The sequence below is a fragment of the Silurus aristotelis genome (assembly GCF_946808225.1).
Source record: "Silurus aristotelis genome assembly, chromosome: 8".
In the NCBI taxonomy this organism is placed as follows: Eukaryota; Metazoa; Chordata; class Actinopteri; order Siluriformes; family Siluridae; genus Silurus; species Silurus aristotelis.
In genome coordinates, this window is record NC_139581.1 from 1,413,895 (window position 1) to 1,421,700 (window position 7,806).

A 7,806-nucleotide genomic window follows, 5' to 3' on the forward strand; every position below is an offset into this window, starting at 1 on the left:
ATTTGTGTATGTTCAGTTACGTAACATTGCAGCAGGATGATGCAGGTGTGGTTAATGTTTTAGTCATGTTCACATCACACACCAGAACTCTGCAAATGTGTGATCGCTCTGATTTGACGAATTCCCTTAGATTTAGAATTTTATTACTGGTCTGCTGTGATTTACACACGTGGCAAACTGCATCATGCAGGAGAGTGTGAGCAGACTCAATCTATAAGAACTCAAATAATCACGATTTACAAGTGTGATCAGCAGAACCTTGAGTTGGATAAGCTACAAAAAGAGGAGGCCACATTAGGTTCCTCTCCTGTCAACCAGGAACAGGAATCTGAGGCTCTCATGACCACAGACTGACCCACATGAAACATGTGTTACCAAAAATCACTGAAGTATGGAGGGAAAGTCACTTGATTTATTTCACTTCAGAAATCCAACAATACATTTGATCAGTTGCTCTGTAGAAGGTATATGAGTCTCCTAACACTGGGATCTTTTCCTTACTTAATATTGAGGAATTATCAGTGGCTCCTCTGAGGAGATCATCAAAAACACCAAATTCCTTGGTGGTCACCTGGTCCCTCTACACTAGCTTTTTAAACAAGAAAGCTCAGCAGTTTCCTGAGAGGGCTGAGGAAACCATCCTTAACAAGTTCTACAAAAGGGCTATGGAGAGTATGGTCAGCAGCTGCATCACTGCCTGAGACTCAGATCACAAGACCCAACAGAAGTGTGTGAGGACGGCTGAGAAGATCAGCAAGGTTTCTCTTCTCTCCATCTTGGACATTTACACCACAGGCTGCATCCGCAATGCCACCAACATTGTGACTGACCACACACATATACACACACACACACACACACACACACACACACACACACACACACACACACACACACACACACACACACACTGTAGCATTCAAGGCCTCATGTCCATACTGGGTTACAGTTTCTTCTGACAAGACTTCTTAACATAATAAGTCTGGACTGATCTTTACACACACACACGCACACACACACACACACACACACACACACACACACACACACACACACACACACACACACGTTATACTCATTGCATGGTCACTGTCATTGCACACGTTAACATGTGCACTTTATGTTGTCCTGTGTGTAAGTCTCTTTGTTGTGTTACTTTGTGTTGTGTCTCATTAACCACTGGCACAATCTACTGTTATATATTAAATAAAACAAATGTAAGAACAGGACACTAAAAATAAAAAAAGGAACTGAGCAAATATTTCGTGAGTCTGGTGAACCGGAGTAACCTCAGCGTGCTCAGGGCACATTAGGATAAAGGGTTACTGCGAGTTACAGTTCCTTCACTGTGAAATCTGTCTCATCAATCGCACATCACACTGGCACATAAACGTGTTACGTGGCAACATCTGTCTCCTAAACTCATTGAATAACAACATCTGGCTCATAACACTATTAAACAGCAACATCTGTGTTATAAACAGCATCATACTGCAACATCTGTCCGATTGAACACATCATACTGAAACATCTGTCTCATAGACTGCATCACGCTGTAACATCTGTCTGATAAACACATCTGTCTCATCACACCGCAACAATTGTCTCACAAACTGCATGACGCTGCAACATCTGTCATTAACACGTCACACCAAAACATCTGTGTTGTTTACAAATTATGACACAACATCTGTCTCAAACTGCAACACAGAGCAACATATGTCTTGCAAACACATCAAACTGGAACGTCTGTCTAAAAAACAGACTTGGAATGACTGCACATCTGTTTATCAAGAAAAAAAGACAAATGTAACTGTGATGCTTGAGATTTAGCTCAGGTGAGCGAAGGTGAGGAGAAAGGGACCATAACCTGATGTTCACTCTGGTGACACTCAGGAGATCGTACTTTATGTGGAGATGCAAAAAACACTCTGTTCCACTCTGCTATAAAACTCAGATCATGTTCCAGTGATCAAACGTGCTCCAATCTTCACTCCTGATCACTGGAGCTCCAGCAGAGTAACCACTGGGTTCTTGTTCACCTCTCTCTTCACCAAGCCTCATCTTCTCCTTTGAATGCTTAAATCTGATTTAATTGGATATTTTTTTTGATGTTTCTACACTTTGGAGTATCAAAGTCAAATGATTTGAAAGATACACAGCTGGCAAAATGCAGATCAGAGCAGAAACTAAGCCAAGAGGTCAAAGTCAAATGAACTGACTGCAGAGATCAGAGACAGAATTGTGTTTGAGGCCCATATTGAAGGCAAATACATTTTTGCTGCATAGAAGGTTCTTGAGAGCACTGTGCCATCCATCATTCTAACATTGTGGGAACCAAGACTCTTCATAGAGCTGAACAATCGAAGGAGAAATGGGCTTGGTGAGGAGAGAGGTGGCCAAAATCTCATTACTGTGTAGCTCCAGGGAGCATGTGTGAAGCTGGGAGAAAGTTGTGGAAGGTCAACTATCATTGGAACATTCCTGATCTGGGCTTCATGTCAAAGTGGAACCAATGGAATTATCTCCTCAGTGTAGGACTTGCACTGAACTGCTTCAGGTCTAATCCAATCCGATTGACTTCACGACTTGATAGTATCAAAACATCTGAAACATGATCCAGAGAAATGGGATGGACTCAGAGGAGAATTTGATGCTTTGGTAGAAAGAGAGCCAGAATGTCACTCCAGAGCTCAATGAAGCATCAGAGATCCTGTGAGTCGATAGAAAAAACCTGCAAAATGTCAGCCATCATTGCACTACTCCACTGATCTGGGTTTAATAGCAGAGTGGAACAGTTGGAAAACCTCACCGGAACCTGTTTCTCCCATATTCAGACATGATCTTTAAAGCATTGAAGGACCGAGGCCTCACCAGCTTCTCTCTGAGCTGAAAAGTTCTACCAGGTGCAATCGCAAATTGTAATGCTTATAAAATATCAAATATTCTTCATAATGAATGAAGAATCTTGAATGTTTTCTCTTCATTATTAGCGCTGAGTTTTGCTAGATGTTCCACTGAACATTATTGTATGTATGATGACATAATCCAGAGTTCGCTATCATGCTGAGGAGTTCCTGAAATATTAGCATATAACATATGCCCGGATTCTTTTTGTTGACTTTAGTTCGGCTTTTAATACAATAATTCCAGGTATTCTCCAGTCCAAACTCCTAAACCTCACTATACACCCTGCCACCTGTCAATGGATCACCAGCTTCCTGACAGGCAGAAAACAACAGGTGAGACTGGGAGATGTTACCTCCAGTATTCGGACAGTCAGCACTGGTGCTCCTCAGGGATGTGTCCTTTCCCCACTGCTATTCTCCCTTTATACAAATGACTGCATATCAAGTGACCCAACTGTCAAACTCCTGAAATTTGCAGATGACACCACGCTCATCGGACTCATCCAAGATGGTGACGAGTCTGCATATGAGCAGGAGGTGAAGCAGTTGGTGTTATGGTGCAGTCAGAACAACCTTGAGCTAAACACACTCAAAACTGTGGAGATGATAGTGGACTTTAGGAAACACCCTTCAACACCACTTCCCCTCACAATATCCAACATCCCTGTGTCATCTGTGGAGAACTTCAAGTTTCTGGGCACTACCATTTCCCAAGACCTGAAATGGGAATGCAACATAAACTCGATTCTGAAAAAGGCCCAGCAGAGGATGTACTTTCTATGCCAGTTAAGGAAGTACAGTCTGCCACAGGAGCTGTTGATGCAGTTCTACACTGCAGTCATTGAATCTGTCCTGTGCTCATCAATCACCATCTGGTTTGGAGCAGCAACAAAACAGGACAGAAACAGACTGCAGAAAACTGTTAAAACAGCAGAAAAAATCATTGGTGTTCCTCTGCCCACTCTCCAGGACTTGTACCAAACAAGAACCAGAAACCGGGCAGAAAAAATCACTACTGACCCTCCGCACCCTGGACACAACATCTTCCAGCTCCTCCCTTCTGGCAGGTGCTACAGAACTTTGTTCACCAAAACTGCCAGACACAGGAACAGTTTCTTTCCCCAAGCAATCAGCCTCACTAACAACTGACCATAATTATATTCCCTGCTCATATCTATAAGTACTGCACAGAACTCTCACTCACCACATTATCTGTATATGTTGCACACACTATTGCTGCTATTTACTGTACAAAGTTTTATAGTAAACTCTCTAATCATACCTGACACACAATACTGTCATTTACACTACCATGCACTCCCACACTTTATGTACATTACTGATCTGTATCCCTATTTAATACCCACACTGTCTATACTGTCTCACATTGTCTGCATTGTCTTGTATAGTCTGTTCTTGTCTTGTCTTGTCTTGTCTGTATTGTCTTGTATTGTCTTGTATTGTCTTGTATTGTCTTGTCTTGTCTGTTTTGTCTTGTATAGGTTTTATAGGTGTACTTTTGAGAGTCACTAACAGCTGGAACCAAATTCCTTGTGTGTGTCAACACACTTGGCCAATAAACCTGATTCTGATTCTGATTCTGATAACTTTGCACAAATGTAGCCTGCCAGCTAATCGCTAATAGATGAGTAGGTATAACTGAAATGTTTTTTTAGTGCCCTTATCTCTAATTTTAAAAATAACTGAGGACACAGTGACGCTAATCCAACACCAAAGTTATGCTAGCGTTCCTTATTATACATTCGTAAGATATTCTGGTGCAGTGCATTATGAGCAATCATGTGATCTTTGTGATGTGAAGCATCACTTCTGTGCACTTTACTTAGATATAATGCTGATGCTCTGCTAATAACAATGACTCGTCACGAGTTCCAAATAGGGTCACGACCTCGGGAGGTTTTACACTCATGTCCTGTGAAAGAATGTAAACCCTGGATGATCTAATGCACATGTGAAAATCACACAGTGTCAAAAAGTCCCTAAATGAAGAAATTTTCCGAGTGATTTTCCGACAAATGGAAACAGTGAAGCAGGCCTGTGTTTTTTTTCTAATCATAAACACATCAACACAATCACAGTCTCACTCACGTCTAACAGGTTTCCTTCTCCTACTCCCCGATAAGGGTGATTTGAAGGCCACCTTCATCAGCTTTAATAATTAACACAAGCTCATTTGGCCTTGAAAGATGAGATAAAACAGTTCAGCTCTTCAATCCCGCTGAGTTTCTGAGGATAAACACGGAAAACATCAGGCCGGGCGAGTTCATTTGTGACCACGTATTTCTGCAAAGAGCTTTAAATAAGATCAGAGGTGGATGAAGGACACAAACCATGTTGATAAAGCGGAGATTCAATCAGTAAAATGTGACTCCAGTAAAAGTGTCTCTTTAAACTTTCATTTGAGTAAAAGTACAAAAGTCTTTACCTTCAAATGAACTTCAGTCTCCAAAGTAGTGATTTATTATAACTCTAATGTTCCTATTATCATTTTTATCACAAGATTCTTCACTTAATCACCTCAGTTTCTGTGGAAAGACTCAAATGTGACTCTCAGCACACTGATCTATTAATAGAATGAGATTAAAGACTCAAACACTGATTGATTTCTATAACAATCATCATGAACACAAAACCTTCCTTTCATCTACTTTAATAAAACGTGTAAATGAGGTCACGTCACGTGTGTTGTGGTGAGTTCGAGTCTGGAGTTTCTTCATCATTTATTCCTCTCTAAATGTTCTGCTTGATGTTGAACTGATGCAGGTCACAGAACACTTACTATATTCTTGACATGAATATTCTGTGACAATGATTTGGATGCAGGCAGATTAGACTTTTTTTTGCGGTTTAATGAAAGTCCGACAAACACAAATCCACAGGACAGCAGAGAAACAGGCGGAGGGTTTGATTCACGAAAAAGGCAATCAGCAAAAGCAAAACAAATCCAAAACACTCAAAGGGCAAAGAGAATCATAATAAAGAAAAGCAATGGTCATACACAGGAAATGATAAAACAGCTAATAGCGCTAGCCTGGGTTAAGAAGGAAGTGAAGTGCACTTTGAACTGACGGTGCTTAAAACTCGGGGGGATGGCCCCCTCTGGGATGGTGGGGGGAACGGCCATGGGGGTTCTGACAATTTCCTTACTGTCCACCACTGCAAAAGATAACAATGAAGCATTAAAAAGGTACGAAATAAAAATAATACATTTAAATAAAAAAAATGGCAAAACAATAGATTTTGAATAAAGCATAAGGTTTAAAATAAATAGTTTTTTATTAAACATAATTAAACCTGCAAGTAGAATTTATTGGGGGCCAAGCACTCAGACTCAGAGAGCTACTCACCTACAAATGTTCTACATTCACTTGTACGGCTTTAGCAAGTTATAAATAACGTGTTGCATCAGTTCATGGTCCTGAAGATGCTGACCAAGGTTTGTGTCTGAGTGTGTGTACACAGTCACTTCTTGTTTTGGCATTTGGTGTGAACTGGACATCATTTTTAGTAAGAGTAGTGAAGCTTTTCAAATCTTGAGGACAAGGTTCAAAGGTTAGGACCGTAAAATGTACCATAAACTTCTTCACTACCTCCATCAAGTCAAATAGAGCACTGGCCCAAATTTGGTTAGAACATCATTGTACTAAATTTCATCATTTTCGATCAGATGGACACCTTTACCAAAAAGCAGCACTTTTATGTAGAAAACAGGTTTTTGTTGGTTTCTCAGTGGAAAAACTAAACTATCTAGAAGTTTGTGGACACCTGACCATAAGATTCTGTGCTTTTTGAACATCCCATTCCACATTTAATCCCCATTTATTGTTATAATAATCTCCACTCTTCTGAGAAGATGTTCCACCAGATTTTGTAGAGGTTTGTGGAGATTCATTCAGGACTGGCTTTGTGCACAGGAGCATTGTAATGCAGGAATAGGTTTGGGTCTCCTTGTTCAAAAGAGGTTTTAAAGTCACCCTGTACAATTGTGTGCCTTGAACTTTGACATAAAAGTTTGGGAAAGAACCACATATGGGTGGAAAAGCCGGGAGTCCCAATACTTATGGTGGTAGTTAGCTAGTATCATGTTTCAGCTGGTTAGTCATTCCGCTAATCTGTACATCGTCATAAAACATCGAACAAAAGTCCTTGTGTGTGTTAAAGCAGCAAAAATGTTAGTGTGTAAAGATGTGTGTGTTTCAAATTAGGTATATATCTGTATGTGTGTGTGTGTGTGTGTGTGTGTGTGTGTGTGGGGGGGGGGGTGTTTTATAACGTGCCATTCTGAAGTCTATCTCCATAGAACATGATAAGAACGGGGAAAGCCGCTGCAGTCACTGATACAGACGCAAAACAAAACACAAACATATATGTGGACTTTTACATGATCAGTGTTTATAGAATAGAATAGCCTTTATTTGTCACATATACATTATACACAGTGAAATTTTGTTCTTCGCATATCCCAGTTTTACTTGGAAACTGGGGTCGGAGTTTCCAAGTAAATGTATAGTTTGTTTTTAACTGGTAAAATCTGAAAATTAGAAAAATTACCCTTATCCAGGTCTGAGGAACTTCTGAAGTTCAGCATAATGAACTTCACAGGAATTGATTGAAACAGTCTGTTAGATGAAGCAGGACTGCAGTTTGACATGAACAGATTTTACATTCATTGGTCCATCAGTGAACCGCCGACTGCCCCAACAATGATCTAATTTTAATGAATGGACATTTGGGGATGAGGATGAGGATGGGTTTGGTTTTGAGTCTGATTCCCCCTTAAAGTTTCTTCATATCATCTCAGTGAGCTGTTTTCCTCACCACTGTCTACACTGGCTTCCTTATTAGGGATAAACTTATAGGGAATTTATGAATCTAA